The 12,352-nt window shown below is 54.9% G+C and overlaps 1 protein-coding gene across 12 annotated transcripts in view; it reads left to right on the top strand.

Annotated features, from left to right (window-relative positions):
• The window catches only part of DNM2 (dynamin 2), a 99,202-nt gene that overhangs the window by 28,049 nt on the left and 58,801 nt on the right, over positions 1-12,352 (top strand). The window lies entirely within an intron of this gene.

The following is a 12,352-nucleotide window of genomic DNA, read 5'->3' as shown; positions in this document are numbered from 1 at the left end:
CACATGTGTAGGGAAGTTGAAGCACAGTTCAGTGACACCACGTATCCACACAAGAGGCGATGACTGTGACCCTCCAGGCTGCCATGTTCTCTGCCTATATCAGAGATGGCACATCTTACTGAACCTTTTGAAATGTGGGGCAGACGTGGTGACAGCTGAGCCCTAAATGCTTCAGTGAAATAAGGACAGTGTCCTTCCTTTGTCACAGGAACCACACTGAATCACGCCCAAGGAAATGAATCATTCCAGAATATTCTCAAACACCCAGCCCATAGTCACGTGCTTCCTGGACAACCTCAGACACCTTCTCTGGCGGGTTTTCCAGCTGCACATTCTGTGCTGTGCACACTGCCTGGTCAGGTGTCCTTTCTCTTAACTAGAGCAGCACTCCCCACCATTTTTTCATTACGATATTGGCTCTGGGAAGAGACCAAACCTTTGGCTTCGATTCATTTATGTTCTTCCCTGAATGACCTGGTATGGGCATTTGTTCCTGCCTGAAACCCTCCTGGGCTCCCTTGAGCATGCTGGCCTCTTCCTGTGGGGACCACTGTGGGATGCATGCCAGCCTCCCCAGAGGGCCCTGTTAAATCCCATCACTGGGGAGGCCACTGACACCTCCCCATTTTGCAGATGAGGAAATTGAGGCCAATCTGGGTTACCCATCCTCCCAGCCTGCCTGGGACATGCCACCAAGTGGCCCGACTTCAGAGCCAGGTCTCAGCCGCCAGCCATGTGCACTGCCTTGCTCTCCTGACTGCCCAGCCCAGCTGCAGGGGTGGGGGTGGGGGTGCCTGACTCCACCAAGAAGTGATAGCTAATTGGCTCTCCTCTTTGTGCTCTCATCAGTGTCACATGCCGTGGACGCTCCAGTAGGGTTCTGGTGTCCAATCATGGAAGGGGCCATGGTGGGGCCTTGTTTTCAGAGGTTTCTGCAGATCCTCTGAGTTGGGAGCTAGGTTGGCCATAGTTTTCAGCAGGAGTGTGGAGGCTGTGGAGGAGTGGGGTGGGGGGTGGGGAAGTGGGGGGCTGAGAATCAGCATTGCTGATGAGACCCCAGGTGTGCTATATCTGGCCCCTGTCCACACCAGGGAAACCTCTGCCCTCATGGTTTGGGGCTGGGAGCCAAGACTGCCCAAGTTCGAATCCAGGCCCCTGGACTGGGCCCTAGTGAGGAACCAGGCTCCTCCCCTGTTGGGACAGTGATGACAATTGTAGCCCCACCTCTGTCGGTCTCTGAGAAAATCACATTATCTCAGTACCTGTGCCTGACAATGGCACCTGGCCCATCTGCCAAACAGGGTGCCCTAAAACTGCCTGCTTGGTGACCAGCTGGCTTCCTGCACTGAAAGTTCACGCAATCGTGTCGTGGCAGGAGGCCACCCCTTGGCTGCCCGCCCAGCACGCCCATCAGTATGGGGCTGGGGTTGAGATGGTGTGGGCCCAGCAGGCCCCACCTTCAGAGAATGGGCATGCGCAGGTTGGGGGTGAGCCCCACTCACTGTGTCCAAGGGGTGAGGCATCCGGGCTTCTGAGGACGTGATCTCCCAGCTGAGGCTGGCAGGTGTGTTGGGATGTAGCAGGTGGAGGGGCACCCTTCCTGGCAGAGAGGGGCTGGCATGAAGATCCCGAGGCAGCAGTGCCCAGAGGAACTGAAATTCCCTTAGGGGGATGGCACGTGGCGTGTGTAGGCCCAGCCAGGCACCGAGGGTGGGGTTGAGGGTGCATAGCTCTGCCCAGGGCCTGGCCTGGGTTAGCAGTAAAATCTTCATTCCTGTTGTTCCACTTTAAAGGACAGGTCTCAAAAGTTGAAGCTACTTGCCTGGGAACCCAAGGAATGGTCAGTGGGGTGGTCAGCCTTAAAGCAAGATCTGTGCCTCTCAGCCACTCTTGGGGAGTATGGCCTTAGGCTGAGGTGGAGCTTGACCAGGTCCATGTGACTCCTGCTGGAGAGGGCACAGGGGCCAGGGCGGAGGCAGAGACAGGTACCCAAGTGCATGGTGGGGGCAGCTGGCACTGGGGTGGCCACGTGGAGATGGATACATAGTTGGATCCTGGGCATTTTCCCAAGGGCATGCCACCAGGACTTGCTGTTGGGTGCAGGGGAGGGGGGCAGGTGTTCAGGGGCATCCACTGTTGGAGTGCCCAGCCTCGCATCACCCTTCTTCCCACCTGACCCGACATTTCCAGTCTCTCACTGCTCCAGATGAATGCCTTCCTGCCTCGTGGCGGGAAGGCAGCTGGGGCCGCCCCGGGGGTGCTGAGAGGAGAAAGCACAGGGGTTGTAGGAGAGCATAAAAGGCATCAGATCTACATCTACCTTGGGGCCAGGGGCCCAGGAGAACATTCCAGGCAGGGGCTGGAGAGGCCAGGGAGAGGTGGTTATGGCACCAGGCAGGGGGGGATAGGGGCTGGCCTGGGGGGGTGTAGGAGTGGCCTGCTTGCTGGCTGCCGAGTGTCGGGGGAGTCCAACAGGAAGCCCTGGTGGGAGCACGAACAGCAGAGGTGGGTGGGTAGGGGAAGATGGGACGCCTTGCTAACGGGAAGTAGGACGTGAGTGCAGGGTGGGAGACTGATTGCTGGGGCTTGTGGGGTGCTATGCTGGGCTGCATTGATTGCTCCGAGTAGTTGGGATTTCACTGAGCCTGGCTGTTGGACAGGAAAGCCTTGGGTAAAGATCATGGGTGCCAGCCGGCTGCCTGCTTTCACTAGCCAGGATCCAAGGTGAGCGGCTCCCTCTGGGCCTCTGTTTTCTCATCTGTGAAATGGGGTGACAGTGGTTTTCCCCCTGTGGCCATGATGCCCCCCTTGGTCCCGGCATGGTAGCCTCCTCCTGTGGAGCCCAGAGTCCAGAGTCATGACCCTGACGCTGGGCCTCAGCCTCCCTGGGATTGCTGGGACACCACATGATCCTTCCAGGGCTGCTCCTGTTCAGACCGGTCTGGGTAGCTGTTACTTTTAACTGGCTTAGTTTAAATATTACCTATGACTGTTGCCACCAGGAAGTGTGGTGGCCTGTGGGTGAACCCCACCGCTCCCAGGGCCCTGGGCCTTGTCAACCCCGGCACCAGGGACTCGCCGGTGTGGAGTGAGGACAGCACAGGCATCCCAGGCCCATCCTTGTGCTCAGGAGGAGCAGGAGAGGTGATTTCAGTTCCTGGCTCCAGGGCTCCCTGTCTTCGGAGGACAGTTTAGCCTCCTGCTTGAGGCTTCCTGGCTTGCCTTCTGGGGCCTTGCCAACCTCTGGGACCTCCCCTCCTTGGCCTGGCCTCCGCCGCCATCTCCCTCCCTTCGCGCAAACCCAGCACGTTTGTCCCGCCTCCGAGCCTTTATGCTCACGGTCCTCCTTGCCTGGGACACCTCCCTGCTGCCCACCCACCAGGGCCCACTCCCCGTGGCAGCCTCCTTGACCCTGTGCCTGCCGGCCATGTGCGCCCTTCCTCCGCAGCCCACGTGACGTGGTGTGGCCCTTTCCCTACTAGAATGTCAGTGCCTCGCAGGCAGGGACATTGATCTCTTTGCCCAGTACAGGGCCTGGCATATAGTAGGTGCTCGATAAGTCTTGGCTCAGCACCTCAGCCCTGCTTCCCCGGTGGGATGTTTTTACCCAGCACCTACCCCTTTCTCTAAAACCTTGTGTACTCGGGCAGTCTGGGCTTTCTGTGAGGAAACCACAGCTTGGGGGAGAAATAAGATAGCCAGGGACCAGCTGGAATGCCAGCTGGGCTGTCGGCATCCCCCATGGCAGTGTGTCCCCAACTGGGAGATGCTCAGGACTTTAGGGGGGCTTCAGGGCCTCACAAGTGTGGGAAGTACTGTGCTCCCTTCCTGGTCTGCTAAAGGCTCTGAAAAGTCCCATGTGAACGGAGCCTGTTGAGCTGTGTGGTTCTCAGGGTTTCCCAGATGTGGCTGTGCTGAGCCCTTCCTCCCAGCCTTCCTGCCAGGACCAGGTCTGGGGATGGTGGAGCCCGTCTTCCTGCTGCCAGGAGTCAGCCTGGTGGCTCCACTCTTTGCAGAGGTGGGAGCAGGGTCGGGGAGACCCTGGGAGAAGCTGCAGGGCCGAGCCCCTCCGTACAATGCCCTAGTCCCCCAAGCTGGGCCTGTGGGGTTGGAGCGTGCCTCAGAGCGGCCCCAGTGCAGGGCTCTGCATGGTCCTGTTTTGTTTGTGGGGAAGTTTTGTTGTTGAGGGAAGGGCTGGAGCCTGGAACCCAGGGAGCCACACGAAAGGCTCCCCCTTTTCCTTGCAGTGCTGCCCGAAGCACTTTGTACTGTCTGGTTCACTCTCTCCTGGAGGAGGGGCTGGTGAAGGTGCGTTTTCTCGGCAGAAGCCCCCTCTTCCCCCGCCCTGTTTCTCCATCCTTGGAAGAGGCCAGCAGGCGTGTGACCTGGTCTGTGTGGGGTAGGGACTGAGGACTTGGAGACCCTGCGGGAGGCCAGGCCTGAGGGGACCCAGCCTGTCTGAGAGGTGCTGCTTCCTGGTGTGTGCCCGGGAGGTGGCTGTGTGTACCTTATGGCCCCCTTCTGTGACACCTCTGGGGGCTGAGGGTACGTCCGCAGTGGGGGATTTGCTGGTCACCTCAGGGGGGTCCTGTTTTGGGGTGGTAGAGCAGTGTACCCCTAGGCTGCAGCCCTTGATTCTTTGTAACTGCTCCTTGGCGGGTAGGGGAAGCAGTGACCAAACCAGGCCCTGCTGTCTTGTGGCTCTGGTTCTTGACCTGAGAGACTGGCAGCAGGATGTGAGTGTGGGTGACTGGGCAGGGGTCTGCCGGACCCCAAGGACTGGTGCTGGGGCCTCCCTGAGGAGCCCAGACCTCAAGAAGGCAGGAAAACCAGGTGGGTCCTAGGGAGAGAGCAGAAGCCCTCCAGAAGGAAACTGCCTGTCCACTCGCTGACCCCAGCTAGGCCCTGGGCGGAAAGGGGCCTAGGGGGACTGGCAGGGCCATGTCTGGATAAGGGCCCGTTTCATTCCTTCATTTGATGGCAGACGTCCTGGGAGGGCTTGCTGGGCCCCAGGGCCTGCCCACACTGCCTGAGCAGGGCCAGCAGGGCCTCTGGGCTGATGGAGGGGGTCAAAGAAGGCCTGTTGAAGGCTGTGACCTCCCCCCAGGGAAGCAGAACAGGCTTGGAGGCTTAGGGAAGGGTGTTTAGGCAGGGGAGCAGCGTGGTGAGGCCGGGACCCAGGAAACACACACAGCTTGCGTGGCTGAAAGGTGCACATGTGAGAGAGAGAGGTTTCACAGAGGCTGCTGCACGCTCTCAGGGAGTGAAGTGCTGGCTGCTCTCAGGGATGGAGCTGGGCCGCCTGTGTGGCTCTTGCCTCCTCTCCTGTCTTTTCTCCCACAAGGCTGTGCGTACTTTTGGCTGCTGCAGAAAATCTTTGTCCCTGGCAGGCACATGGCCCACTCCTGAGGATTCCCCTCATGCCAGCTCGTCCTCCTTGTCACCCTCTGAGGAGGGAGATGTGAGGAAACTGAGGCCAGAGCCTGCTACCCCAGCCCCCTCTGCCAAAAGGCTTCTTTTTCCCAGGGTCTGTGGGTGCCAGGACCCCAGCGCTGGGTGGGTGGCGGCAGGGAGGGCTCTCTCTGTGCTGGTGGGGGCCGGGTGGCTGCTGAAATGCCCAGGGCCTGCCAGAACCGGCTTTGGCATCTGCAAACAAGGAAGCTGGTCTGGGTTCCCAGTGCTCCCTGCAGCTGGGGAGGGGGCGCCGGCAGTGGGGAAGTCACCCAGCTCCGGGATGCTGAGGCTCGGCCTGGGCTTCTAGGGGAGGAGAGGGAGGAATCCAGCTGGTGGAGGGGCCCAGCTCAGCTCAGGGCCAGCCTCCTTGAATCAATGGATCCTTAAAAACGGCCCCTCCAGGAGTCTGGCGTGGACAGGGCTACGTGCCTCCTTGTCTCTGTTTTCTCTGTTGTGCAGCTATGTTCCATGTGGGAAACTGAGGCTCAGACGGGGCTTCCCCAGGCAGCCTGGCCTTGTCCAGCTCCCCTCCACCCTCCCCACTGAGAGTATCTGCAGGGCATTGGAAAAGGGCTTCTCTTCTGAGAGATGGTCAGGGGGTGCTGCTGGGCAGCCTCCCGGGGCTGATGCTCGTGGGGGGGGCACTCCTGGTGGCTGACATCTGAGCTCTTCTCTCTGCGCACCAGCAGGCACTGCCCCACTCTGCTGCGACCCGCGCTTATGCGGCAGGGTCTGCCTTCCCCTCCAGGACCCAGCCGACCTTGCTTCCTGCTGGGGCCCCTGGGCCCCACTCAGGGCCAGCCTGGCCCCATGTTGTCAGGAAGCGCCTGGAAGGAGGGTGCTGGGGGGTGGGCAGCAGGGGTCCCTACCAGATCGCAGCCCCGCTCAGCCACCCAAGTGTCCTGTGCTGTCGCCTTGTTGGGGGATTGGATTCCTCACAGATACTGAAGCCAGGGACTGTACCTCCTCTCTGCTGCAGTCACTCAGCTGTGCAAGTCACTGCCAAGCCCCTACTGTGTGCTCTGCAGAAGCCCCGGGGGTGCAGAGGGAACACCACAGGTGCAGGGCCCCACCCTGTGGGGTGGACATTCTAGTGAGGGGCAGAGAAAATAAGGAGGACAAGCAGGAAAATGATGTTAGAAGGCAGTGGCTGGGTGTTTAGGGGATGGTGAGGAAGGGAGAGGTTGAGGGTGTGGAAAGGTTTGCCTTTGGACTGTAGAGGGGGTGAGCTAAGTCAGGCATTGTGGGAAGGAGATTTTTGTAGGGCCCTACAGGTTGTGGTGAAGCCTTGGAATTCCCTAGGGCTAAGGGAAGAGGAAGTCACTGCTGTTGGGGAGAGCAGACCTGGTGTAAGCTTCTTAATCTTGGTGTGGAGTCCTGCAATCCGGCCTGTGCTTCTGGAGTGCCAAAGAGCCCAGTAAAGAAGGCAGGTGGGGAGGGATGTCCTGGGCGGCTGCCCCAGCCCTTTCCTTGTGCACAGAGCAGGGTGCAAGGGCTCGGCTGTTCTCTGACCCTCCTATTGAAGAAGCCCTGGCTTTCTGGTTCCCACCTCCTCCACGTCCTCACCCATCACTCACGTGACCAGCTTAGCAGAGAGTGGGAGAACCCCTTAAGGGAGAAAACAGAATGACACTGCCACCTTCCCTGCCACTGCCACTTCCCAGCCTCTGTGTGACATCTGGGCTGGGAGGGAGGCGTGTGTGGTCCAGAGCTCAGCTTGGGGATCACGCCTGGCCCAGTCCTGGCTCCCCGCGGTGCACCCAGGGCCAGGAGAGTGACTGGGCCGGGCAGACCATCTCTGTACACCTTGGCTCCCTCACCATGGCCTGCCCCCACCCCTGACCCCTGCCAGCCCTGCTGCAGCTGGCACGGCAGCTTCCTTGTGGAGGTCTGCTGCTCAGCTGGGGGAGCAGCATTTGTTCAACACAGGTGCCTCGAGTACCTCTTGGAAGATGGGCCCCAGACCAGCCAAGCCCTTGCCCTTGGGTTGAATGGTGTGAGTAGGCAGGACAGGAGATGGGAGAGAGTACTGAAGGAAAGGAAGGCATGGCTGGGGTGGTATAGGGGCAGGGTTGGGGAGCTGTAGGGAAGGGAGTGAGTGTGTGAGGGGAATGGAGAGCTGTGTGGCTGGTGAGCGCAGCTTGCCCTCTCTGGGCTCCCTCCTGTGCAAGCTGAGGAATGACAGGCCTCTGTGAGTCCGATCTTGAGTCCTCCAGCAGTCCAGTGGTGACACCCCTTTTGTAGGTGGGGAAACTGCAGCCTGGGTGTGCCCTTTAGCTGCAGAGATAGAGCTCAGAACATCACAACCTGCAGGGCTCTAGGGCACCATGGTGGGTAGGTTCTATCTCCATAGACAAGATCCAGGGTGACCTGGTTTTGACTGAGGGGTGGGGGAGGTCCTGAGATGCAGGAGGAAGTGGGGGTTGGGGGGTGTCAGGGAAGTCTCCCTGAAAGAGGCAGCCTAAAAGAGGAGAAGGTGGGGTTGGACCTTCCAGTGTCCTGACCCTCTCCACCCCTTCAATGGGGATATGTCTTACTGGCATTGAGCCTGGGGCCCGAGGCAGGAAGAGAACTGAAGTTGGCTGTGGTGGGCTGGGGGTAAGGTGGGGGGAGATGTTCCAATTTTAGTGATTACTGCAGGAAAGGGGGCCAAGTGTTTCCTTCTGTCCCTCTGGAGGGCCAGAGTGTAATTGCCCCTGGGAGCTGGATCAGCTGATAGCTGGGGGTCTGGGGGAGAAGAGGGGGTGGTTTCCTGGTCTCCTAAGTTTCAACCAGATGCTCCTGGGCAGTCGGGGCCACACTCTCAGCCCACTGTGAACCCCGGTTCCTCAGCAGAGGGCAGAGAGGGACTGATCCTCGTAAAGGCCAGCTGGCATCTGACTCGAGAGCCACGGTCTGGAGCCGAATTATCCAAGTCCCAATTCCCAGCTCTGTCGCTGAACTTGGGTCTCTGAGCCAAGCGTCTCTGAGCCTTGATTTCCCCCATGAAACAGGCTGTGATGGTGCAAGTGGAACCACACGCAGGGCCTGGCCAGAGTGAGCAAGGGTTGAATGTTGGCCGTAGTTTGTTAGATTATGGTGAAAAGATGGACGCCACCCCCTTGTACGCGTTTTGGGTAGAAATTCTGGACCTGCCAGGCCTCTGTGTCATCAGGGGTGCCTTTGCACCACCCTTTGTTCTGAGGCAGCTTGTGGGATCCCAGTGCGATGATTTATGTGACCAGCTCTCCTCCTGGTGGACGTTTAGGTTATATCCACGTTTCACTGTGACAAATGCAGCCGTGAATACCTTTCATCTCTGTGATGGCCCAGTTCTTTGGCCTGTTTCCAGCCTGACCGACTTCCTCTTCCTTCAGCGTCAGTGCAGGGACTGTCGCTGAGCCTTGTGGCCCCTTCCCCCAGCAGCTCACTTTACAAACGGAAGCGGTCGGTCGGGAAAGGTGAGGAATTGCACGTGGAGGCTCACCACCCACGCTCTGTGCTGGACTTGTTTTGCATTTGCTTTATCACATGTTGTGGGTTTTTCTGTTTGTTTTTCACCTTTTATTTCGAAACACTTCCAAACTTACAAGACAGTTGCAAAAATATAAATCCCATGCAAAGAACAGCAACATATCCTCCCGCTCCCCCCAAGATACCCAGGTCCACCAACTTTAACATTTTGTCATGTATGCAGAATCATTCCATGTTTCTGACCATCCAGCTGTCCGTCTGTCTCTGTTTTCTAAACATTTGAGAGTAGGTTGTATATTTCATGCTCCTTGAACATTTAATACCTCCGTGTACATTTCCTAGGAACAAGGAGGCTCACTTAGGTCCGCACTTCAAGTACAGTTATCAAGTTCAGCAGTGTAACACTGATACAGAGCTTGTAGTCTGCCTTCCAATGTGTTCACATGTCTCAATAATGTCCTTTAGGCCTTTTCTCCTCTCTATAGTTCCAGTCTTGGATAGTGAATTGCATTTGTTATTTTCTCTGTAGTCTCTCCCTTTTTGAAGTACGGGACCCTGTGTACAGCCTGGACCTTCTCGTCTGCCGCACTCCTGAGCACGCGGTTCAGTGGGGTTCACCGCCTTGTCAGTCCCCACCATCCAGGGCCAGAACTTTCCCACCACCCACAAAAGACAGTCCAGACCAGTGTACTTCAACTCTCCAATCCCTCTGTCCTCTCTGCTGGTGGCCTGTGCTCTTTCTGTCTCCATGAATTTGCGTATTTTAGCTCTATTCATCCACATGGAATCATATGGTATCTTTCCCTTTTTGTCTGGCATGTTTCACTCAATGTGATGTTTTCAAGATTCATCCATGTACAGCATGGTTCAGAATGTCATTGCTTTTTTTTTTTTTTTTTTAGGAAAATTTATTGAAGAGAAAGTATACCTTAAGGGGTTAGTGTGGGCATGCCTGAGAGAGACGTGCCTTTGTTCCTTTGTACAGCCAAGTAACACTCCGTCGTATGGGTAGACCACATCTCGTATTTCCATTCTTCTCTTGGTGGACACTTGGGGTGCTTTTACCTTTTGGGTACTGTGAATAATGCCGCATTGAACACTGGTATCCAAGTATCTGAGTCCCTGCTTAGGGTTTTGGGGGCTATATACCCAGAAGTGGGATTGCCAGGTTGTATGGTAATCCTATACATAACTTTTTGAGGAGCTGCCAAGCTGTTTTCCTCTGAACCTGCACCATTTCATGTTCCCCCCCAACGATATACCAAGGTTCCTATTTATTTCTCTGCATCCTCACCATCGCATGTTATTTTCTGTTTTTTTTTTCCATAATAGTCATTCAGGTGGGTGTGAGGTGGTGAGCCTTAGGCGTTGATTCCTCCAGCTTGATAAGCCCAGCCCAGCCTTCTGTTTGTTGCCCCTTCATCTCAGCCTTTTAGATACCTCAGGTTCAGGAGGGATAGAGGGGTCTGTGGAATCCATCCGAGGCCCTTCCCAGAAAGCCCATCTCCTGAAGCACTCCTGTCTAGGCAGGGGCCTCCTAAGCCAGCCAGCGGGGCAGGAGGTCAGTGAGATAACTTTGTGGAGATCTCCAGGTCGCCCTGGTCCCCACATCATGGGGTGCTGTGGAGAAGAAGGAGCACACATCTCCTGTGGGCTTGCAGGTGGGGAGCTCTCAGAGCTGGAGGGCCCTGGTGGCTCCCAGTTCCACCAGGACGTGCCTGCAGTGGCAGAGGCTGTTTGCAGTGATTCTGTAGCATGTGTCGCCCGAAAGTGGAAGCTTCATTAAACATGCTTAACACTCCCTCTGGGCGATGCATGCCGGAATTTCCGCTTCTGTCTGTTCAAAAAAAGGAAGAGGAAACACTGGTCACAACCCACCAGTTGGTTTATTTTTTTTGTTTTATTAGAGAAGTTTAGAGAAGTTGTTAAGTTTATAGAAAAACCATGTAGAAAGTACAGAGTCCCTTTATTATCTCACTCCTGCCCCTAACACAACTTTCTCTATTATCAACACTTTGCATTAGTGTAGTACTTTTGTTTGCATTGATGAGATAATATTTTATCATTATACTGGTAACTATAGTCGAGAATTTCCATTAACATTCACTGTGTTGTACAGTTCTGTTTTCTTTTCTTTTTTATTCTGGGAACATATATATATAACCTAAAATTTCCCATTTTGATCATTTTCAAATTACAAGTCAGTGTTAATTACATTCGCAGTGTCGTGCTACCTTTACCACCATCCTTTACCAAAGGGTGTCCTTGCCCCTGACAGAAACTGTTTACCAGTTAAGCATTAACCCCCTATTCCCTCACCACCCATGCCCCCTCCCCGCCCCCTGGGAACCTGTATTCTAATATCTGGCTATGAATTTTCATGTTCTCATTATTTCATATAAGTGAGGTCATACCATCGTTGTCCTTTTGTACCTGGCTTAATGCACTCAACATGATATCTTGAAGGCTCACCCATGTTGTCGGGTGCATCAGGGCTTCATTCCTTTTCACAGCTGAGTACTATTCCTCTTTGTATAAATATACGTGCCACTGTTTTTTTATGGCCTTGCTTAACAGGTGCTAGTTCTCTTTCCTTCTTCTTCTTCTTTTTATTTTTATTAGAGAAGTTGTGGGTTTACGGAGCAATGATATACAAAATACAGGGTGGTTCCCGTGCACCAGCTTATTAGCACCTTGCACTGGTCGGGGGCGTTTGTCATGACTGATGACAGCACATTTTATAATTGTACTAGTAACTATAGTCCACGGGTTCACTTAGGGCTCACTGTTTGTGTTGTGCAGTTCCATGGAATTAAAAAAGTGTTTTAGTCTGTTATCATATATACAGCCCCTTTTAACCACATTCAAATAGATCATTTGGTCTTGTTGATTACATTCACGAGGCTGTGCTCCCTTCACCACCATCTGTTGCCAAAACATTTCCATCACCCCAAATAGAGACTCTACCTTTTCAGTCTTAACTCCATGTTCCCCACCCAGCCCCTTCCCCTGGCAACCTGTATTCCAGGTTGTGCATCTATGAGTTTACTTATTCTAATTATTTCATATCAGTGAGGTCATATAATCTATGTCCTTTTGTGTGTGTCTGAATTACTTCACTCAATATGGTGTTTGGGGCGGGCCGCGGTGGCTCAGCGGGCAAAGTGCTTGCCTGCTATGCCGGAGGACCTCGGTTCGATTCCCGGCCCCAGCCCATGTAACAAAAACGGAGAAACAAAATACAATAAAACAAGAAAATGTTTAAAAGATGTTTCCCTTTCTTCCTCCCTTCCTTCCTTCTATCCTTCCTTCCTTCTCTCTGTCTTTCCTTTAAAAAAAAAAAAAAAAAAAAAAAAAAAAAAAAAAAAAAAAAATATGGTGTTTGGTATCAAGAAGGGATGCTGGATATTGTCATATGACGTTTTTTCATCATTTGAAATGATCA

This window comes from Tamandua tetradactyla, chromosome 11 (assembly GCF_023851605.1).
Source record: "Tamandua tetradactyla isolate mTamTet1 chromosome 11, mTamTet1.pri, whole genome shotgun sequence".
Classification (NCBI taxonomy): Eukaryota; Metazoa; Chordata; class Mammalia; order Pilosa; family Myrmecophagidae; genus Tamandua; species Tamandua tetradactyla.
The sequence above is the reverse complement of the archived record's forward strand: the minus strand, read 5'-3'. Positions and strand labels throughout refer to the sequence as shown.